General features: G+C 37.2%; 1 protein-coding gene across 5 annotated transcripts in view; it reads right to left on the bottom strand.

The window, feature by feature from the left end:
- AZIN2 (antizyme inhibitor 2) overlaps nt 1-21,045 on the bottom strand; it is a 54,812-nt gene extending 33,767 nt beyond the window's left edge. For 4 of the 5 annotated variants that reach the window (XM_051987880.1, XM_051987882.1, XM_051987883.1 and 1 more), the window contains exons 1-2: nt 725-852; nt 335-451 (exon numbers count right to left, since the gene is read on the bottom strand). The gene's annotated coding sequence lies outside the window, so the exon portion shown is untranslated. Of the gene's footprint in view, nt 1-334; nt 452-724; nt 853-20,895 lie in introns of those variants that run through there. The other variant, XM_051987881.1, reaches the window with a different exon arrangement.
- Between the last annotated feature and the right edge of the window lie 3,513 nt (nt 21,046-24,558).

Genomic DNA, 24,558 nt, shown 5'->3' with positions numbered 1-24,558 from the left:
GCATAGGATGGATTGGGGAAGAGTAAGAATGAACCTTGTCTTGCAGGTAAGTAAAATCTCCAGGAAAAGGCCTGAGATTTCAGCATGAAATACTCAAGGACTCAGATCTAAGAGGATATTATTAGTAAAGGATGATGAGTTGCATAAACCCACCTAGGATCAAGAGGACCTGGTGACCTGATCTAATTACCATTCTGCCCACCCTGCCTTCTTTCTCTCTGGGCCTAGGGTTTCAAGGCACCCACTATATAGGCTCATTTCCCCAAGGTAACCAAGCTGAGACCTCCCATCCCCCCTTTTTCATCCCCTAGGCTGGGGGGGGCCCTCCACTTACCGAGCCCCGTCCTCCTTGGGGGGGGCAGAGCCGGGTGCGATGCTAGGGGGGCTCGCAGGTGAGCTCAGAACTTGTGCAACACCCCGAGGAGTAGCTGCTGCTGGGGAGCTGAGGCCCCTGCTCCCCAAAAAAGGGTGGAGAGAGGAAAGGAAGGGAGAAGCTAATCAGAATAAGGTGAAGGGAAGAGGGAAGGAGGAGGAGGAAAGACCTACAACATGGAAAGAATTTAGTGATCGTCTGACTCAAACCTCCCCCATTTTACAGATGACAAACGTGAAGGCCCAAAGAGTGTAAGGAACTTGTCCAAGATTGGGGGCACAGAAGGAGGAGAGAAGAAGATCTCTCCCCTCGGGAATCCTCCCCTCCCCCCCCCTCCTCCCTTCAACTCACCTTAAAACGCATTTACACGGCTTCTGCCCATAGGTCTCCCCAGCGAGTGAATCGGATACCGGCGCCTCCGCTCCCCCCGCGGCTCCGGCCCGGCCCTGCGGCCTGCGCCCCGCCCGCCCGCAGCAGCGACTGATTCCACACCCCGCCTCCCGCCAGCCTCTCCCCTTATATACCCCTACTCCCCCAGGACCCCCCTCGCCCCGCCTCCTCTGACTCCCGTAACCCTGGCAACCAGGCATCGCCAGCCCATTGGTCGATTCCGACACAAAGCATTCGCCCCCGGCCGCACCCTGCCCCGCGACACACACCTCAGCATCGTCCCCCACCACCGCCCCCTGACTCCTGGACCTCGCCCTCCACACTTCCCAGTCCACATCCAGTGAAGCCAAAGTGCTTCGGAACCCACAGTAGAGTCTGATCACAAAGAGCTAGCTTGTCCGCAGCATCCAGGCTCCAGAAGGAAAGGCCCAGACATCCCAATGATAGGTGATATGGGAGGAGGAAGGCTTCCCAGCAAAATAGGCCATCCCCTCCCAATTCTAAATTCCAAATCCAAGGCGGATTTGTTACTTGTCTTTCTCTCAGGACCCAGATCCAACTCATCTCCTCCAATCTGCTTTTCCTTTACATCCCAGCCAGAGAGATTTTTCTTCTCTGAGATTATGTCTTATCAAATTAAGGGGCTGGACAGAAATCCTAGGATTTCATACTTGAGAGGGATCTACAACCATATTTCAATCACTTATTTAATACTTGAGGGAAATGAGGCCCAAAAGAAAAATCACCTGGAATTAAAAATCCAGATTCATAGATCTAGTGATGTTGCTAATACTCCATGCTAGATAGACTTGTAAATCTTTTGTAGCCCTAAGGCTCAAGTCTCTAGAGACCCCTTGGCTCTTGTCATATAGGCAAGGCCTTGCAGTTCATGGTTTCTCTTTCCAGGCCTTCTGCCAATCCCAGCACTGAATGTGGGCATATCACTTCACTTCCTCCTCTTTCTGTAAAAGAACCAAGGGCTGAACTTGAATACTTTCTTTCTAGATCCAAGATTCTCCAAAGCAGGAGTGTGTAAGTCCTCTGAGGACAGAGATAGTGCCTAGGGATCCATAGGATCCTAGAGTGTGAGCTGGAAGAGAAGGTAGAGAGCATCTAATTCAAGTCCCTCATTTTATAAGTGAGGAAAATGAGACCCACAGATTAGTGGCAAGGTCACACAGAAGTGTGTAAATGACAGACTAAGGCGTGAACGCATGTTCTCTTGACCCCAAAGCTAGTGTTCTTTTCACTGCATCACAGATTCAGACACAAAATTTAAAGATATAGATTTCTTTGTAACCCTAGTGGCCAACACAGAGTTGGATAAATAGAAAGCACTGCCCCTTTGTGGAAGAGGAGACAGTAAACGATCCAACCCTGAGCCCTGGATCTTGATGATACACATCAGCTTCCCAGAAATGGATGGTGCAGTAGAAAGAATCCTGGGTTTGTATTCTAGTTTTGTCATTTACTCCTTGTGTAGCAATGGGCAAGATGCACAACCTTGCTGGACCTCAGTTTTCTCATCTATAAAAAAATGAGGGAGTTGGATTTAATAACAAGTTAATTTTCATCCTGGAATTTCTCATGAATTTCATCCCTTCTCTAAGACAATACTATTGTATTCAATGCCCGGGGGTTCCCCTTTTAGTATCAACACACATTTTATTGAGTAATTGTTATATGCCAGGAAATATACTAAGAAATGGGCTACAAATCTAAGAGTGAAGCAGTTCCTGCCCTCAAGGAGATTATATTCTAATGGAGGAGAGAGAGAATAGGAACATTTAAGTGTTTATATATATATATATATATATATATATATATATATGTGTGTGTGTGTGTGTGTGTGTGTGTACACAAAATATATATAATAGAATACATGTATATATACATATATATGGAGGGAGGGCACTGTGGTTGTAATAACCTGTTCTTTGCTATTTTTGGAGCTAACATTGGTTATATAACTTTTGTGATTTTTTTGATTACCTGTTTTCAGAGTTGACATCTATATATGTAAAAATGAAGATTCAATGATATAGAGGTTTAATGCCTGGATGACTGGGAAGATAAATATGCCTTCAACAGTTTGGAAGAAAGATAGATTGGAATTTGGGGAGATAAAATGAATTCTACTTTAATGCTCCTTAAACTTTCCTGGAAATATACTATAGGCACTTGGTGTTATAGAACTGGAGCTCAAAAGAGATTAGGATGGAATCTATAGATTTGGGTATAATCTATATAGAGATGATAATTGAATCCATAGAAGTTTATGAGGTCACTGAGAGAGAGTACAGAAATAAAAAAGAAGAGGTTCCAGTACAGAGGGTTGGATCACACCCATAGTAAAAATGACATGGATTCAGAAGAGAATGAGAAGCAGTGTCATGAAAACCCAGGTGAAGAAAGCAGTCAATAGTATCAAATGCAGCATACGAGTCAAGGATAAGGATAAAAATTGAAAAGCAGCAGTTGGACTTAAGGTTAGGAGATCATTAATAACTTTGGAGCTAATAGTTTCAGTTGAGTGGCAAAATCAGAAGCCAGATTGTAAGAGGTTGAAAGAGATAGAAAAGAAAGGGGAGACCAAGTATATCTAGGCTTCTTCAAAGAATTTGGCTGAGAATGAGGCAGGGGGAAAGGGGAGAGATGCAGGGTGACAGTGAGGGATGATCAAATCCAATGAGATCTTGTCTTGATTTTTTTTCAAGCATAGGAGAGACTTGGGTATGTTTGGAGACAGCAAGGAAAGAACCAGTAGATAAAGATTGAAGACTGGTGAGAGGAAATCTGCTTAAGAAGATGAAAAAGAATCAAGTCAAAGGTACATGTAGAAAGGGTGGTCTTAGGAAAAATTCTACCTCTTCACTGGAGACTGGAATAAAGAAGAAATGGTGGGAATGATGTTAATCTGTTATGAGAAGAGATAGAAAGGTTGTCAGGTGAGGAGGAAGGGAGAAAAGGGAGTTCCCAGTGGAAAGTCTCAATTTTTTTTTTGGTAAAGGACTTTCCAAACTATCCCTGAATTCCCAACCCAAGATCTCTAGTAACCTGATCTCCATCCCTTTGTGTTTTGTTCTCTAAGTTCCAGGACTTACTGCTCCCAATTCTTATTTACCTTCCCCCTTCTCCTCTTACTTCCATTGCAACTGGACATGAGTTTGTCCTCTCCTTCCATTTTCTTTTTTCCCCTCTGTCCCCACATTGTTCAAACCACAAGAGTCCTAGTCTTCCTTTATCATGTGTTCTTTCATTTCCCCTCTCCCAATGGAAGGAAAAACATGGAAATACAGATTAGTGTCACCACTACTTCACAAATAGAATATAACATCACACAAAGACAAGCCCATCCATCACAGAGGCAGACACTTAAATGATTGGTCAACACCAAAAGGAAATCTCTAGTGAAGTACCACAGGACTCTATGCATGGCTATTTAACATTTCTATTAATGACTTTGACAAAGGCATAAATATCATCATGCTTATCAAATTTACAAGTGCTCAAGGACTAAGAGGAGTATGCTGGATAATGAAAGCAGCTGAATGGGCTAAAACATGAGTCATGACTCCAATGTAATTAGATGAAATTATATTTCAATACTTCAATGATATGTGGTTTGTGGTGGGTGCTACCTAACACAGTATAGATGGCAACTCCCCTAGATCTTGATACATAGTCTTCATGATCATCACCTAGTAGCAAACCTTCTAGTGATAAAATGCTCTAAAATTAGCTAGGCCAGTACTTGAAGCACAGACTTTGTCTATTTCTAGACCTGAATTTGAAGTTCTGTTTTAGCTTCGTGAGAACTTTCAAAGTTTGTGGTCCACTGGTATAGAATCACTTTTTGTCAAGGGAGCAAAACAAGGATGGGGTATGTATATTCCTTTGAGCCAAAGAATCCTTCAGTGACAGGAACTCCCAGTATAGACATTTTCTCTGCTGATTCAGTTTCGTAATACTGTAAACTTATCATCTTAGACAGTTGCCTGAGACACTGAAAGGCTAAACCCATGATCCTACAACTAGGAGATATCAAAGGCAGGGCTTGAGCCAAGGTCTTCTGATTCCAATACTAATCCTATATTCTTGATGCTATTCAGCCTCTTGTGATTCAAGCATCACAAGTTTGGAGCTAAAGCAATCAGAGAATCTGAAGGAAAGCACCTCTACCTAGTCCAACTGTTGAGAAAATTGAGTCTCAAAGAGACAGAATAATGAAAGAAGAGAAGGAAGCACTTTCCAGGAACAGAGGAAAGTCTGTGCAAACACACATTTTTAAGTACCTGTATGTGTCAGGCCCTATATTAAGTGCTTTTAAAAATTATTTCATTTGATTTTCAACAACTCTAGCAGGTAGATACTGTTAACGATCCTCATTTACAATTGGGGAAATTGAGGTTAAGTGACTTGTCCAGGGTCACACAGCTTATATGTATTTGTGTATATATAGATATAGATAGATAAGTATGGATTTGAATTCAAGTCTTCCTGATTGCAGAATTAGTGCTCTATCCACAGAGCCATTCAGCTGCTCTCTATTCCCTCTCTATTTAGAGATAGATTTAACATTTAACAAACAGCTAGTAATCAAGTTTGGCTTGTAATTGAATGCATAAAGAGTGAATGTCATAATCTATCTTTGTGTGTATTTTGAAAATAAAAAGCTATTATTTAAAAAAATAAAAATAAATTGAGTGCATAAAGGGGAAAAATCTAAAATAACATCATTAATTAAAAACCCTCAACAACACAAGACCAAATAGATATTCCTCCAGAAACTTATCTTCAAACTAGCATTTACCCATTAAATGACTATTCTTTGGATCTAGTCATTCAACCAGTTTCAAATCCTCTTAATTATTTTATCATACATATTATCTAGTACAGTGCTTGCCATCTTAGTCATATGGATGGTATAAGGGACTTGGTCAAATGTTTTGCCAAAAATCTATACAGATTTTACCTATAGCATTTCCTAGGTCTATCAGCCTGGTAACTGTCAGACAATGAAATAATGTTAGATTGGCCATGATATGTTATTTCTGAAGCCATGTTGGCTTTTAAGTTTTCCTTTTCTATAGACTCATTCACCATTAAAAATGTATTCTAGAACTGAATTCAAACTCAGTCGTGATTTACTATGTCTTCTTCTGGGGCAACATTTACTTTCTCCAATTCTACAGTTCTTCCCAGTCTAAGATTCCCAACAGAAGTTCAGCAACAAAGTTTTGCTAGAATTTGCTGAACTAGTTCCAAAGCCAATTGTCAAATGCAGCATAATTATTTATATGTCAGAAATACATCTCGGCTTGATTTATTATTTTGCCTAGACTTTTAAAGGAAAAAAAAGTTAATAATACGGATTCATCTTAAAAGTGATCAGTGATAAGGAGATGAATTTTATTTGTTTTTGTGAGGCAATCTGGGTTAAATAACTTACCCAATGTTACACAGCTATTAAGTGTCAAGTATTTGAGGCCTAATTTGATTAATACTCTATTCACTGTGCCATCTAACTGCACTATATAAGGAGATCATTAAACATTAACAGCACACTGCTCAACTGTCACATGCACCAGGATGCGAATGGGTAAAAAGGACATAGTTCATTTGGGTCTAGTGATTTAAATTCTTTAAGTCTAGTAGGAGGTAGACTCTTAACTTACTATCACCTTACTGATCTAAAATTTCAATTAACTATGATTTGTTCCTTTTCCTTTTCAGTCAAAGCACTATTCTCCTTAGCAGAGAAAATAGAAACCAAACAATAATTGGTTATCCCCTCTTTCCATCTGGCATCATCCATCCCCAACAGTGGTCCTATTCCTTTTTTGATCTTTTTTTCCAATATACTTTTATTTGGAAAAAACCACTTTTATGTTATTTTCACACCAACCTCAGCTGATCTTCAGCTCTAATTCTCCTGATACTTCTTTTCAGGACCATGTCATGACTTTGCATTTCTTTTTCCTTACTCATCTTTGCTTCCATCTCCTACACATCTTTTAAAAAGATTTTTACTGATATTTTTTATTTTCATTGCCTACATTTCCTCTGTATTATTACTTCTTCCTTCTCCCCAAAATATATTCCTTATAAAAAAGAAATTTTTAAAGGAAAAAAGAGAAAAAGATTATCAAAACCAATCAACACATTGAAAAATGTCCTTGTCTTTTTTTTAAGTGTAAGTTAGTCAATAAGTTCCCTATATAACTATATTGGTCTCCTCTCCTTTTCTTCTTCTTTTGTTTGTGTATGACCTCAGATTTTCATTTTAAGTGTTTCCCATCTCTTCTGAGCTGACTTCCTTTGTTTATTTTAAGCCATGGGATACTACCTAACCTTTTTTCTGAATCTTTTGAAATCTGCTTCCCCAAACCACAGAATGCATGTCAGACTATGGACTGCTTCCACAAGTTCTCAGAATTTATTACTTGGTCTTCAAATTTCCCATCATTTCAATTGACTCAAATTTATAAGAATCTAAGCCATTCTCCAATTGATAAATGGTCAAAGGATATGAACAGACAATTTTCAGATGAAAAAATTAAAACTATTTCTAATCATATGAGAAGATGCTCTAAATCATTACTGATGAGAGAAATGCAAATTAATACAACTCTGAGATACCACTACATACCTCTCAGATTGGCTAAGATGACGGGAAAAGACAAGGATGAATGTTGAAGGGGATGTGGTAAAACTGGGACACTAATACGTTGTTGGTGGAGTTTTGAACAGATCCAGCCATTCTGGAGAGCAGTTTGGAATAATGTTCAAAAATTTATCCAGCTGTGCATACCCTTTGACCCTATTGGGCCTATATCCCAAAGAGATCTTAAAAGAAGGAAAAGGACCTGAAGGTGCAAAAATGTTTGTGGCAGCCCTTTTCATAATGGCAAGAAACTGGAAATTGAGTGGATGCCCATCAATTGGAGAATGGCTGCTGAATAAATTGTGGTATATGAATATTATGGAATATTATTGTTCTATAAGAAATGATCAGGAGGATGATTTTAGAAAGGCCTGGAGAGACTTACATGAACTGATGCTAAGTGAAATAAGCAGAACCAAGAGATCATTGTATATTACAACATCAATATTATATAAAGATCAATTCTGACAAACGTGACTCTTTCCAACAACGAGACGACTAAGGCCAGTTCCAATGATCTTGTGGTGAAGAGAGCCATCCACATCCAGAGAGAAGACTGTGGGAATTGAGTGTGGATCACACTCTTTTTGTTGTTGTTCATTTGCATTTTGTTTTCTTACTCATTTACTTTCTCTTTTTGATCTGATTTCTCTTGTTCAGCAAGAGAATTGTATAAATATGTTTATACATATTAGATTTAACATATATTTTAACATTTTTTTTAAAATTCCCATCAGTAATCAGTTCCTTTTCGTTGGTGAAATGAGATTCAGAATAATAGTTCTTATTACTCCCTCTATCTCTTATAAATATAAATTATTGTAAAAGTAAACCAGGAATGTCTTAGCTGTTTGGCTTTGGCAACTCCCACAGATGCAGAGATATTAGAAGCCCACATCTCTACTATGTCATGCCCAAGTCAGATTTGCTAGATCAATTTTCTAAATTCCTCTTCTATTTCCTCATTCTTTCCAAAGGAGAAGACGAGGCTTAAAGTTTTTCCTTTCTCTCTCTCTTGTTCTTTATCCTTTGCCTTTATTTGTTCTGCAGGGTTTTAAGATTAAGAGAATGTGGGCTGGAATGGTACACTCTAGAAAAGAATGGGTTTATAGAGAAGATAATGGATTCTATTTTAGGGGGTCTGAGGAAAGACGTCCAGGAAAAATAGAAATGAGATAGAGATTGAGATTGCCATATCAGAATCCACTGAAGGAGCTAGGATTGTTTCATTAGGAGAAGAGAAGGACTGGGAAGAAATGATAACTTTCTTCAAGTACTGACATCATGTGCTAACATTATTCTCTTTGGCATAAAGGGCAGAAGTAGAAGCAATAGGTAGGAGTTGCAAAAAAGCAGGTTTAAGTTTGCTGAAAGGAAATCTTCCTGCCAAGTGCAATGCGAAGTGTCTAAAGGCAATAGCCCTCCCCTTCATTTCAAGTAAAGGCAGAATGTCATTTGGTGGGTGTCTGTTGTAGGAGATTTGTTTGGGGGATGGATAAAACTAGATGGCCTCTGATATTACTTTAAAATTCTGTGATTCTCCAATTCTCCCTGTGCAACAAGAAAACTGTTCGGTTCTGCAAACATATATTGTATCTAGGACATACTGCAACATATCTAACATATATAGCACTGCTTGCCATCTAGGGGAAGGAGTGGAAGGAGGGAGGGGAAAAATAGGAACAGAAGCGAGTGCAAGGGATAATGTTGTAAAAAAAAAAAATTACCCTGGCATGGATTCTGTCAATATAAAGTTATTAAATAAAATAAAATAAAATTCTGTGATTCTGAGAGTTGGGGAACAATTGCACTTAGTGCCCCCTGTTTAAACTTAGTTGTTACCATGGAGAACTACTAGGCAAGTGACAATGGAATGGTCCCCAGCTGAAAGGAATTCTAAGAAAACTGGAGTGAGGTGTGACCAGGCCAAAAGATAGACATAGATACAGAAAGAGAAAGAGAGAGAGAGAGAGAAGAGAGAGAGAGAGAGAGAGAGAGAGAGAGAGAGAGAGAGAGAGAGAGAGAGAGAGAGAGAGAAGAGAGAGAGAGAGAGAGAGAGAGAGAGAGAGAGAAGAGAGAGAGAGAGAGAGAGAGAGAGAGAGAGAGAGAGAGAGAGAGAGAATGGGACAGGGTGACAGACAGAGAGAGAGAGAGGTAGATGGACGGATAGATGCATTCATCTATAAAGTATTTGAGTGAATGAACATTGATTGAGACAATTCTTTCTCATCCTTTGTTCCTTACACTGATACTGAACTACTTGTGACCCAGTCTCTAAACTCAGCTTTCATTAGCTTCCTTTCAATTCAGTGCAATTCAAAAACATTAAGTTCCTGTGAAAAACTCTATATTCAACATCAAAGACACAAATGAAAAATGATAATTTCATATTCGTTGAAATTCTCAAGAAAAATTCAGAAGACACAAATAGAAACTATTCACATGAAGAGGAAAGAGAATAGTTGTCTAAAGAAACTGATGTAGATACACAGGAAACTGGTTCATCAATTAAACTGACCTTCTCCAGATGCAGAATAATCCATTTTTGACATAGTCAATGTAAAAATGTATTTTGCTTGACTGTGCATATTTATTACAATGGTTTTGCTTTTTTCTTTTTGTGAAGATGGGAGCAAAAAGAGGGGAAAGAATAGAGAGTGAGGGAGGAATTAGAGGGCAAGGAAGAAAGAAAAGAAAGAAGGAAGGAAGGAAGGAAGGAAGGAAGGAAGGAAGGAAAAAGAAGTAAGGAAGGGAGAGAAGGAGATAGGGAGGAAGGAAGGGAGGGAGGTAGGGAGGAAGGTAAAGAAGGAAGGGGGGAGGGAAAGAGGAAGGGAGGGAGGGAAGAAGGAAGGGAGAAAAGAAGGGGGAAAGAAGGAAGGAAGAGAGGGAGGGAGGAAGAAAAAAAGGAAGGGGGAAGGGAAAGAGGAAGGAAGGTAAGGAGGAAGGGAGGGAGGGAGGAAAGAAAGAAGGAAGGAAGGAGGGAGGGAAGAAAAAAATCATTGAGGCATTCTTTTTTAATGCATAGAACAAAAGGAGACATGGAAAAAAAGCAGTTAAACAGGATAACTTTAAAAATCCTAAGTTGAACTTAATATATACCTTAAAAAGAAAAGCAAGCTTTACATAGGAGACCTGGAGTTTCAAATTCAATTCTCTTTTTCTTTTCTGCGGTGCCTATAGAAATAATAATTTTATGTAGTGTCTATTTGGGGGAGGGAAAAGAAATAGTCCCCAGTCTTTAAGGAGCTTAAAATCTAAGGGGAGAGGGAGGACGAGCTAGGAAATAGTTGAAAGTCATGCTGCATAGTAGATAACAGAGTGAACCTCCAAGTCAGGACACTTTGGGCCTAAATTCTTCCTCTGTATGAACGTGGTCAAGTCAATTAACTTGATCCCTCAAGCACCTCTCTGAGGCTATATGGTACAAAACAGCAATCTATTTCTTTTTGGGTTTTTTTTACTATTATTTTTTGTTTTTATATCACAATTATTTCTGAATCTACTCTACCCCACCCCCACCTAAAGAGTCTTCCCTTTAAACAAAGAACAGTTAATCATTTGACACAGTAACAGTCTGACTGCTGATGCAGCATTCCACACAAATAGTCCTCCACCTTGCCAAGGAAAAGAGATTCATATCTACTTTTGAGATTTTGTTTCTTCCATTACTATAAAAAACATATAATCAATGAAAAAGTATTTATTGATTACTCTGGGCAAAGGATTATGCTAAATTTGGGGAATACTAATAGAAAAGCAGAATGTCCTTGCTTTCAAAGATCTCATATTCTAACAGAAGGACACAATATATACAGAAAGTTTCAGGTGCAAGTCACATAGGAAGGGATCATGGAACTTAGTATGTAGTAGAGAAGTAAATGGTATGCATCTTCCTTAATGTTATCTCCATTCATAAAACCATATCTATCTCTTGATATTGAACCACTTAGGACTTGAATGTCAAGAGCTTTTCTGCATCTTCAGAAGTTGTGGCTGCCAAAAAATTAGGGCTGCTGCACCTACAGGGTTGCAACTCTACAAGGATCAGTTCCCTAGATGACAACTTAAAAGACTGAGCTAAAATCAGAGCCATGGGTTGGGGAGGGGAGAAGGGATGGTGCTGTTATGCTTGGATATAATTATCAGCCCACTAATGACAGTTGATCAGCAATTTGCTAGAAAATTATATTTTCTTCCATTTAAAAAAATTTTTTGGTTTTGTTTTTTCTGAACAGCTGAGTGGCACAATAGATAGAGCATTGGAGTCTGAAAGATTCAAGTTGAAGGGCAGCCTCACTTATTTGGGCAAGTCACTTTTGTTTTCCTCAGTTTATTTGTTAAATGGGGATAATAATAGCCACTGAACATGAAAGGGAAATCCACCTAAAATTCTTAACTAGATCACAGATCATGAAATGCTAATTAATTACCCTAATTATAAAATTATACAGATAAAACTGAGGCCCCAAAAGATTGTAACTTCCCCAAAGCTACATTTACAAGAAGCAGAAAAGCCAAAATTTGAACTTCCATTTTTCTGCAAAAATGGAAATAAAATGGCACCTACTTCAGAGGCTAAGAGGATCAAGTGGGAAATATATATATGTGTATATATATATATAATTTTGAAATCAGGAAAAGAACATAGAAATGTGAGTTATTACACTACATAACACTGTCAGAAAATCTGTAAACTCCAATTTTCCCATTTCAAGAGAGACCTTGAAATAGAAAACCAGAGTGCTGAGTCATCTTCAGGTATGTAAATGTTTTTACAAAATCGTTAAACAAGGATTCTTGTCATGCTCCAACATTGAAGAGGGGGGAGAGGTTCAGACAGTTATCTATAATAAAGCAAACTAGGCAATCTCAAGAAGGCCTCATCACAGATTTGCCTTACTTCAAATAATCAACTAGTGGAGATATACCAGTCAATCAATCAGTCTGCAAGCATTTATTAAATTCCAGGCTAGTCCTGAGGCTACAAAACCCAAAAATGATGAAACAAGTCTCTCCTGGCCTCACAAAGCTGCTGCTCAACTAGGTCCCATTGGAGCTGTCCTTGGCCACAGGTGCTGACTAAGCTTGCTATTCTCAACTTCCTTTCTGCTCTCAGCAGAGGTACTGACACTTTGTGACTTTTGTAATCCCTCCATGTGTATGGAGTGCCAAAATAGCTGAACAAACACTGAGAAATCCCCATTTTAGGTAGACTACCAAATAATACACTTGTATAATTTGTAGGTGAGAGTTAGGGGAGAGGTAATTGATAAGCAAAGGTGGGGTGCAAAATGATCAGTATAAAGGCTCAATACCACTGTCACCAGGATTGTTCTCTAAGTTGGAAAGTTGGAAATAAGTTCAGATGAGACAGTGCCTAAACATAGTTTTCTTTATCACCTTTTCAATTCCTTTACACCATGTGCTCTGGGTCCCTAGTAGCATATACTAAGACACAGATTGGTACAGACTGGTGTCCTAAAACAGCCTTCCCTCTGCACAAGGAAGATATAAGAGAAGATTCCCCAATACAAACACCATGACTATTACTTCCTCCATCATGTCTCAAGGCTTTACTAGTTTTTTTTTTCCTTTAGGTTCAATTTCATTGACTCACCTCATATTTTTTTCCTACGTATTCCCCTTAGAATCAATGTACTATAGTCAATAGTGTGAGAACTGAAGCAAGAAAAACCTAGGGGCAAATGCAGCCTCAGATATTTACATAAGACCATTAGCAAATCACTTAATCTCTAGATACCTTATCTGCAAAAATAGCACTTACCTGAAAGGCTAAGAGGATCAAATGAGGGAGAAAAATACACACACACACACACACACACACACACACATATGTACATATATATATACATATTATATATATATAATGTATATATATGCATATATATATTTAATTTTGAAATCAGGAAAAAATATAGAAATGTGAGCTATTATTATCACCACCATGCTTTTTCATCACCAAGTATATTCCAAACTCATTATCCCTTTTACTTCTCTTACTTTACTACTTTACTTACTCCATCGGATATAGACCAAATATTAGACATTCTCAGAGCAGTACATTCTCAGGTAGTATAATAGGTAGAGTTCTAGGTTTAAAGTGAAAAAGACTTTCTCAGTTCATATCTGGCCTTGGACACTTACCATTTACCTTGGGCAAATCACTTAATTGTGCTTGCCTCAGTTTCCTCATTTGTAAAATGAGCTAAAGAAAGAAATGGCAGATCATTCCAATATGCTTGCCCAGAAAATCCTAGATGGGATCACAAAGAGACACAAGTAAAAAGGCTGAACAACAAAAATTGCACATTATAGTCCCTAGCTCTATAGTTTCACATTTCACCTAAGGATAGGTCAATGTATATCAGTGACTAAAGTGTCACAGGGAGAAACAATTCCTTACTAGATAAGAATTGTGGGAATTGAATGAGAATTTGAGCAATCGTAAGCCAAAATAACTTACTGGGACAGTTTTAACATTTCTTGAGGGAATTAAAGTAGTTGCAGAAGATGATGTTCATGCTGAGAGATAATAGCTATTTATCTAGTGCTTTAATATTTGCAAAGCACTTTACATGCTATCTCATTTGGTCATTATTAAAGATTAGGATTGGAGTAAGAGGTAACATATGGGAAGAGTTGGAGATCTATTTGTCCAAATCAACTTCTAATCCCAAAAAGTTTTAGCTTTTTACAACAGCCATGTTCATTCTCAACTTTCACCACATATTCCAGCATACAGTTTTGGTGTGACCACAGGGCAATTTTGCTTCCATCTTAAAATCTATGCCCACAAAGCCATGAGCTCAGACTTGATCACTAATCTCACAACATTGGTTAGTGTAAAGACATGGCAAGTATGGGAGGCAAGGAGGAAGAGAAGGGATAAAGGATGGGAAAGGGAGGAAGGAAGGAGGGGGAAAGGAGAGAAGGAGAGAGGGAGGACACATTCGGGTCCAGATTTGATTGGTAGGATGTTTCCCCCTGAAAAAAGCCCAAATTTCTCTGCGTAAATTCTGTCCATTGCTGCAAGTTCTGTCCTCTGGTACTAAGCACAAATCTAATTAACTCTCCTTTCACTTGACAGCCCTTTAAATATTTGATGACAGACTATAAATGTTCTTCCTATAAATTTTTCTTCTCCAAACGAAATAACCCCAATTCCTTTATATGCATTTATAGTATATTCTCTACTCCTTTCACCATCCCAGTATATCTCTCCTGGGCACATATTAATGTGTTTAATAAAAAGTAGTACCTAATTGCTTTGCAATTTTCCTTGCAGTTTGTCCAGGCCAAGAAACCTTCTCATTCATTTATATTCTGAGGTTTCTTAAATTATGGACTTCTCTGTTCACTTCTTAGGCCTTCATTACACAGTCTATTCCTCTAGTCTGCCTTTTTTTTTTCTTTTTTTTTAACCACTATCAAATAGTTGTGATGAGAATTGTTTTATTATATAATTGGCTACATAGTAATGGTGGATCCCTTAAATTTCTATTTTTTTCTGTTTTTTCCACTGATGTTCTTGATCTTTTAATTTTCAATAATCTTTTAACTGTCAAATCTATTAGCCTTTTTTCAGTATTTGTAAAACTGCTTTTCTTTTGCCTTTAAAACAGTGGAGTTCCCCTTTCATGCACAGATTTTCTTCCCTCTCCTCCTCCCCTCTCCCCCATTTCATGATGCTGTCATCTCCTGGTGCTTCTCCTAATCGATTCATCACTTTATATTTTTCTGAACCCCAGCCACAGAAGCCAATTAAGTAATCTACATTTGTATATGCATGTGGGTGAATCCTTTCCTCATAGCAACCCTGTACAGGAAATAATGCAAATATCATAATTTACAAATGAAAAAACTGTGGATCATAGAGTTTAGATGACAATTCCTATTTAAAAAAAAAAAGATGTTAAGATATAAGCTAGATAATAAGGGGAATCATTGTATACTGCATAGGGTACTGGACTCTAGAAAAATGAATTTAAATCCTGCCCCAGACTAATTGTGTGACTCTCCCTGTGCCTTACCTGCCCCATATGTAAAAAGAGAGGGTTGCACATAATGGTCTCTAAGTTCCCTTTCAACTTGAAATTCATGATCCTACCAAAAAAGAGTTATCTTTTAATAAAATCTAAATCTAAAATTTATTTAGATTTGAGAATAGTTACATAGCAGAAATAAAACAGTACTATTAATTTTAGAGTAGAGAGATTCAAATGAAGGAACCAGTAATGAAACTAATGACTTCTGATTTTAATAAAGAAATATCCATAATCTAATCAACAAGCAAAATAAAAATTTAACCTTGTGTAAGTATAACCAAAACTTGGTGGAATGAGACTCATAATAAGAAAGTGACTCGTAGATGTTGGCATTTTGAGTTATGAATTATATATTATATTATGAATATATTTATATTATTTATGAGAGGAAATTTAGAAACCAGAGGGAGAAGTCTGATGGAAAGCATTTGGATGAATCAATGGAATAAGAAACAGCAACATTTTTGTCATTATATATTGTAGAACTAGGACATTAAGAGACACTAAATAGGGAGAAGGACACAAATATGGCTTGGAGTCTTGAATAGTAGTGACAGGGAACTCCACTTGTCCAGACATGTTCTAGCATCAGTCTATCTCTTTGTCATTCTTATTTTCTATCTGTCTCTGTCTCTGTTTCTCCTTATATCTCTGTCTCTGTCTTTATCTCTAGATGTGTCTGTCTCTGTTGTCTCTCTCCCAAAAATAGATCAGCTAATAGTTTCTTGATTTGCCTTAACAATAATTGAAGCATTCAAAAAGGTAGAAGAGTCAATTAGGGAAATTCTACTCTGAGTTTGGCTCTCACTATAGGGTTAGTAACATTACTTCCTTTTTTTTGACAAGGCTACTAAGTCATAAGTGAAAGTTTGGTGGCAAGTGGACAGCAAAAGTGAATGAAGGATGAAGGCACACTGGATAGTGTGCCAGTCCTGAAGTCAGAAGGATCTGAGTTCAAATCCAGCCTTAGACATAACACTTACTAGTTGTATGACATGGATAAATCATTTAACCCAATTGTCTAAAAATTTCAGAAAAGAATTTTCCCTAGAAAATGAAGAATGAACAACTAAGTTATAAAATAAGGGATATGTTGTAAATATAGCTTGCCTAGAGGTTAGGGGTATTAGATAAAGTTTCTCATGCTATTCTTGAGAGAAAATGGAAATATATAAACTAGGCAATAATACAATTAGGTTTAATGACCGTGTTCAAAGAGTAGTATTATGGTTCTGTCATATTAGAAGAAGGCCTTCATTGGAGCACAGGGATCTGTGCTTTTAACATCTTTGTCGATAATTAAATGAATGTATAACCAGTATGCTTAGCAAGTTTTCAGAAAACACAAACATGGAAGGAATAACCAGCAAATTGGAGGATTGTCTTAGGAAATATCTTAATAAATTAGATCATGAAATTGAATTGAATATGATGAATTTAATAGTAAGAAATGTAAAGTCTTATTTTAAAAAAACTCATTAGTTTGGCCAAGAAAAGTATGGCTAGAGAACAGTTTGTGTGGGAAAAAAAAGGAAGTTTTAGTTTAGTGTAAGAGAACAGTGAGACATAGCAACAGAGAAAGGTAAAGCTATCCTGAGTTATATTAAAAGTCATAGTACCATGAGTCAGTACAGTCATTTCAGAAATTTGGAATTATACAAATAATTTTGAATTATGCAAAGTAACTAAACTAGCTATACTCTTTAAACCAGAGATTCTACTATTAGGCTTATACTCCAAGGAAATCATTGGTAAGAAGAAATTCCTCAAATACACCAAAATATTTTATAGCCATATTTTTATGATAGCACAGGATTTGAAACAAAACAAATGCCTACTGACTGGAGAATGAGCAAACTGTGGTACATAAACATAATGGAATATCACGGTAAGAAATGTTTGATGTGGACTGCTTGCCATCTAGGGGAGGGAGTGGAAGGAGGGAGGGGAAAAATCGGAACAGAAACGAGTGCAAGGGATGATGTTGTAAAAAAAAAAATTACCCTGGCATGGATTCTGTCAATATAAAGTAATTATTAAATAAAAATTTAAAAAAAAAGAAATGTTTGATGTGATGAATACAGAGAAGCTTGGAAAGATCTGCATTAACTGATACAAAGTGAATTAAGCAGAGTCAAGAAAATAATCTACACAATGACTACAACAATAATTAGAAAAACAACCTTCCCAAAAAAAGTGAATGTTTTAAAAACAAAAATTAAACATGACGTGAAAAAAGTTAGAAGAGAAAAACTTCTTACTTCCATCCCTTTGAAGAGATGGAAAGTATACAAAAGTTGAACATTGGACATATTTTGAGATTTTTTTCAATATTTTAATCAATTAAGCTGATTTTCCCTCTTTTTCCTTTTTATCTTTAAAAAAATACTAATTTTTATATGTGACAGTTCTTAGAGAGGGACAGGTAAAAGAATACTTGGGGAAATCATGATGATGTACAAGAAACCTCAAAGATGTTATTTAAAACTTATTTTTAAAAAAGTAAAAAATAAAGTTATAGTTCTACAGGAATAAAAAGGAGATGATTCCATTGTACTCTATCCCAAGCATACTATATCTGACATATTGTGTTTTCTTCTAAGGAAATCACATTTTAGGAGGAATATTGACAAACTGGAAAGTATGTAGAAGTCATTCAGACTGGTAAATAGTTTAAAGTTGATCAATGGAAATAATTAGAGATGTTTAGTCTGGATCTGGGAAAATTTGAGGGAGAGAGGAACATAGTTATTATCAACAAGTATAGTTGAAAAACTGCATGCAATAGAGATTAGAGCTCAAATCATTGGTTGATTTGGCCAATTCAGGCTTATTTCAATGGCAAATGTAATTTCATTTAAACTAGCCAAAAGTGGAATGAACTGCATAGGTGGTGTTTGATTTCCCTTTATGATAGGTCTTCAAGCAAAAGCTGGCACTTGTTGACTGTTGTAAAATTATTCTTCAGTTATGGGCTAAACTAAATGATGACTAAAATTCCTTCCAACTCTACAATTCTGGCATTCTTCCAAAGTCACACAGCTAGTAAATATCAGAGCCAATATTCCCAGGTATTTTCACTTCCAAATTTCAGTGCTCTTTCCACTATAACACAATGATTCTATCAATTGGGAAAATTTCATAGCACTTTCAACAATTCCAAGCAATGCCTTCCTGCAAAAGTCAACCTTTTAATGCCAATATTTCCCAAGTAAAACTGAATAACGGAATCATGGGATGCCACATTCTAATAAAAATTGTAAATGACTCACAGAAAACTATGGTTAACACAATGCTTGATTTGTAACATAGACACCTAATAAATGTTTGATTGATTGATTGGATAAAGAAACAAGCTTGGTTATAGGCAGTAGTCATAAGGCAGTCATTTATAACAGCCTTCCTAGTAACAACAGTAATATTGATTGGATTATTGTTTCTTGAGCAAGAAATAGAAGTGGAAAGGAAGGAATGGGACAAAGGATACACATGTAGGGACTAGCTCAGGCAAGACATTCAAACTAGTAAGGTCCTGGTTCCTAGGTATGGGAGGTTAGAGTGAAGCATGGGCTTGGGCCAAATTAGATATAAAGGACTGACTGGCATAAAAGACATCATCAAAGAAGTGTCTGGCCTAAAAAGGAAATTTGACACCAGTTCAGTAACTGGTTGTATAGGGAAATGACAGAATATAGACCATGGTAAGGCTACACCATTATCAGTAAAACATTAAAAAACTAGAGAACTGTTTTCAGGGCAATTGGTGGATCTATAGTCTGTGGAGGATTTATGGAAACACAACTGAACAATCCAATTCAACAAGCTTTTATTAAGCATCTATTGCTTAGCATGCACCATACTGGGCATTGAGAATAAATACCAAAACAGAAAGAAAATATTCCCTACTCTCAAGGCGTTTACATTCTATAGGGATAGAAACATATATACAGAAAAGTGAGCATAAACTAATTTCAGAAGTGAGGAATGTAGTACAAACATATATACATATATCCATATGTGTATATATGGAATGCTCCCCAAATATGTATGTCACACAGGATATAAAGGTGAAAATAGGTTGTAATCTACACTAGTGGACCCCCTACATCAGTGGACTTGATGAGGTCATCCGTCTGTCAAAGAGTTAGATAATGAATGATAGTTACTACATGATCTGAAACCACTTACATGACACCTGGTATAAGTCAGTCAATCAATAAGTATTGTTTACTACATGTCAAGCACTATGTTAAGTGCTAAGGATTAAAAAAAAGGCAAAAAGTAGTTCTTTTCCTCAAGGAGCTTGAACACTAATAGGGGAGACAAGATATAAATAACTATATACATACAAGACTGAAGAGGTTCAGGTTGGTTTTCTGGAGATCTTAGGACCAGCCTTCTTTTCAGTCAGAGTAATCACCACAAAAATAGCAGGATAAAGTCCAAATTTTTTATTATCTCCTTCACAGTCTGTTTCCTTGCCTGGGGCCTGGACCAGCTCAGCTTTCTGGAGGTCCTCTGGAATATGTCTTGGTTTCTGTGGGGGAGGCAGGAGGACCACCACCATGGTCTCTATCTTGAAGTCTGTCCCAGTCCCAAATCCAGCCTCCAGCCACCACAAATGTGAAATGATTCTGTCTGGCCGAGTTTGTCCCAGTTTATATGCTCTATTATAATTACATCATCGAAGGTGTGAATTTTGTAGAATAGGTGTCAATCTTGTAGAGAACTGTATTAAGTATTAAGTACATGTACTGAACTAGAGAACTATTAATCACTAGGCTAAACTAGATAACCATTGTCTTATCAATTCCACTGACTTAACACCTTGTAAGAATCCTTGTTTCAAATACAGAGTTCTGGCCCATAACACAAGACATAAACATCGTAAACAGATAATCTCAGGAGGCAAGGCATTAGCCATAGAGTATGAACAATATGTCCTGCCATATGCACAATATGGGAGTCACTAGTAGAGGGGCCAAACAAGGCACTCATATAAGAAGTAGTACTAAAAAATGATTGGCAACCAGCTTCTCTGAAATCCTGAGATAGGCTAGTGAGTGTTGCTCACAATTTAACATAAACACAATTTAAATCACAAATTTACTGAAAAAGTATATCCATATACCCCACTATTTATTAATATAAGCCCATATATATTACAAGGGTCCTTACTGAGGTCCATGTATATGGATAGATTTGAAGAAGTTCTTGAAGTTGGATAGGTAAAAAAATTACATTTTTTCAATAAATTGTAACTGAAATTTGACATTTCTTTCCATTAACTTTTTTTTAATTCTGAAAAGGGATCCGTAGGCTTCAACAGATTTGTGGATCTGTATTTTCACACACACACACACACACACACACACACACTTTAAGAGTCCCTGTCTTACCTGGAAGGAGCACTGCTTTCATTCTGGCCTCTAATAATGTAATGAAAGGTTTTGTCTCCCCAAAAAGAAATTTCAGACAACAGAAGAAGTGGGGAGAGGGAAGGAAAAGCAGACTCCCTACAAATAGGCTGCTAACCTTTCCTCCCTGCTCAGTGTTACAAGGTCCTGAACTTTAAAGTCATCAAGATGTGGGTTACAGGATATAGGTTCTAATTCTGGTATGCATTTCAGAAGAAAAGGTTAGGTTAAAAAAAGACTTATAATCTGGGTCTAGTTTGACAGCTGGAAAGGGAGGTTGTCAGGCAGGATAGGACTGACTGATCCTAGATAATGAGAGAAGGAAACCACAGTTTTAGAGACAGTCATTTCCTTTGTCTGGACCAAGCCCACAATCCTTTCATTTCTGAGTTTGGGAGTTTTCGCTATGAAATCGACCTCATGGAAAAAGATTGAACTTTCTCAGAAAACCCTTTGAGGAAAGATAACTTAAGAGGGAAAATGAAGCCTGCCCATCAGAAGGGCATTATGGTGCAATGGTAAGTCTTCTGGGCTAGAATCAGAAGACTAGAATTATAGCCTTTCTTTGACCATTGACTCTTTGTAAATTTGGGCAACTATCTTTCACTTCCCAAGTCTCAGTTTCTTCTGAAAATTGAGGCAATGTTACACCTGTAGTTCCCGAATTTTCTGAAGTTGTGATTCTGTTTACTTTAAAAAGAAAACATAACATAGTGGACCAAAGACTGATCTCTGCAAAGGGAAGGCAATAAAATCTACAGTTTTAGTCCATAAAAGGCATTATAAAATTTAATGTGCTAAATAAATGCTGGCTATTATTATTTAAACAACTTGGAAAAAATTATCATTGTGATATTGTGGTGCTTGAGAACTGCATGTGAGTCTGCATAAACCATAAAACACTTTCAACATCATAGTAGTCCCACAGCAGAGTATGGAATTCAAATGAGCTCATGTACTACCTTCATTAAGCCTACATAAAAGCATCTTGCCACTGCATTCATTATTCTCCAAGAGGAGATATCTGAGTTGTCCACCATGTAGAACTAACTCAGTAGGCACCTTGATTCCACTCTGATGGAAACTTGGACTAGCATCCCAAAATGACACAAGAATCCTTAGAAGAGACCAGAGATGTTCGACCTACAGATGCTTAAATAGGTCCTAAAAAGGACAAGTGAAACAGATTTCAGACCTTAGGCACCAGTTCAGGTCCACACAATCCAAAGAAGGGGGCAAGCTCAGTTTCTGACCCCCATGCTTTGAATAAAGCAAACTTTCATCCCACTCCAACCCCCTTGGATGTTGCAGGAAAAGAGGTATTGTCCAGATCTAATAGTTTTAACAATACATCCAGCTAAGTTATTAATAAAAAGAGGCTGTTCCTCCTCTCATGGTAGGACAAGGCAGAAAGTCTTCTCCCAGAAGCACATCCCTGTATTTCCCAGATGGATGGATATCTCTGTGCTAGATGATCTGGGTATGTGTAAAGCTAAGCCCTATTTTACACACTAATAATGGGAATTCCAGAATCAAAAAATCCCTTCTGTCAATTCAGGCTAGCACCCTCTCTGTAACTTAAAAGCTTGGAGTACTGCCCAGATCAGTGAAAAGTTAGGCAATCTGCCTAGGAATCAAATAACCAATATATGTCAAAGGCAAGATTTGAATCTCAGTTCAATAAACAACATGTTTATCTAGAAAAATATAAATTTTGTTCCCAATAAAAATTTAATAGCTCACCTAAAATACTTCATAACAATTTCCTTTACACAAGCCAGTATTTGAAAGGATTGTTTCCATTCCCCACCATATGTTTTTTATGCACATGACTTACTATTTAGAGTCCTTTATGAGCAATTTATGAAAAGACTGCTTGTCATCCTATAAATTCCTCAAAGGTTAACTAAGGTAACTAAGGTATATGTTTATCACAGTATCTGACACATTGTAGGCAATTAATAAGAGCTTATTGACTAACTGGTGGCTATATCAATGCTTATTGACTGACAGGAAATGCTATGGTTAATGAACTAGAGCAGGCCTGTGGTCTTAAAATTCAATTCAATTAAACATTGAATGCTTGATGTGGCTAAGACAGATGTCAAAGCTGCCTCTTATAATACTTCCAAGAGCAGTCAAATTAAAATGCAATTAATAAATATTTAACAAAATAAATAAAAATACATTAGAACATGGATAATGTTGCACATCTCATGTTTCTTTTGAGCTTCAGTTCTGCTTTGCTCATAGAAAATGGCATCTTCTATGATAAGGTTATGCCATGTTGGGCAATGTCGTGAAATCAATTCCAAAGTTCTTCAAAATGTCCTTGCATCTCTTCTTCTGAGTGTCATGTGAGTGCTTGCCCTCTTTAAATTCTCATAAAGTAGTTTTTTTGACAGCATATATTTGGCATTTGTACAATGTGGCCCACCCATTGGAGTTGCACTCTCTGCAGTAGACTTTGAATATTTGGTAGCTTAGTTCAAGAAATGACTTCAGTTAATACAAAACAATTCCAATAGATGGGATGGAAAATGCCATTTACATCGAGAGAGAGAACTATGGAGAGTGAATATAGATCAAAGCATAGAATTTTCACCTTTGTTTGCTTGTTCATTTTTTCTGTCATGTTTTTTCCCTTTTGGTCTGATTTTTCTCGTACAATATAACAAATATGTAAATATCTTTAAAAAGGATTGCACAGAATGTTTGTGACAGCCTTCTTTGTAGTAACCAGAAACTGGAAACTGAGTAGATGCCCATCAATTGGAGAATGGCTGAATAAATTGTGGTAGATGAATGTTATGGAATATTATTGTTCTGTAAGAAATGACCAGCAGGATGATTTCAGAGAGGCCTTCGGAGAGACTTACATGAACTGATGCTAAGTGAAATGAGCAAGCCAGGAGATCATTATATACTTCAACAACAATACCATATGATGATCAATTCTGATGGACATGGCTTTGTAGAAAGGGTTTTGTTTTACTTTTTCTTCTCAGTGGGGTGGTGGGAGAAAAAGGGAGAGAAAATAAATTTTAGGTTTAGTTAAAAAAAAAAAACTAAATTTTATAGAAGGTGGGACCTAAGTTATTCTTCAAAAGAAGCTATGATATAGTTAGTATGAAAATATATCTTGCGTGATTTCATATATATAATTGGTACCATATTGTTTGCCTTTTCAATGGGTATTGGGTAGAGTGGAGAAAGAGAGATAATTAGGAGCTCAAAATTTCAAAAATAAATGTTAAAATGCAAATGTGTGTGTATGTGTATTTTTGTGAAGTTTGACAGAAAATATATATATATCAGACATGGGAGGTCAGTCTGGTTAAGTAAAGTCATGTGGAGTGCTGGAGGTTAATTATGGCAAAGGTGGTGCAGGAAGCTAGTGGGTGGAGAGGGGAATTCTAATATTCCCATGCTGCTTTCTGAAACCCACAAATTCCATTTGTAATTCCTGTTTTTGAATTCTCTGAACTGAAAACTCAGACATTCACTCTGACTAGATCCCTTTCAGATCTCATTATACAGTTTTTGCTTTCCACCCTGTTTGTTCTCAGGTATCCTCTGACTCTTTGTAGCTTGTCAACTGGTCTTCTGAGTTCCTGGTATTGTTGTTCCAGACTCTTGAAGCAT

The sequence above is a fragment of the Antechinus flavipes genome, chromosome 3 (genome assembly GCF_016432865.1).
Source record: "Antechinus flavipes isolate AdamAnt ecotype Samford, QLD, Australia chromosome 3, AdamAnt_v2, whole genome shotgun sequence".
NCBI lineage: Eukaryota > Metazoa > Chordata > Mammalia > Dasyuromorphia > Dasyuridae > Antechinus > Antechinus flavipes.
Note: the sequence above shows the minus strand (reverse complement) of the source record. Positions and strands in the feature narration are given on the sequence as shown.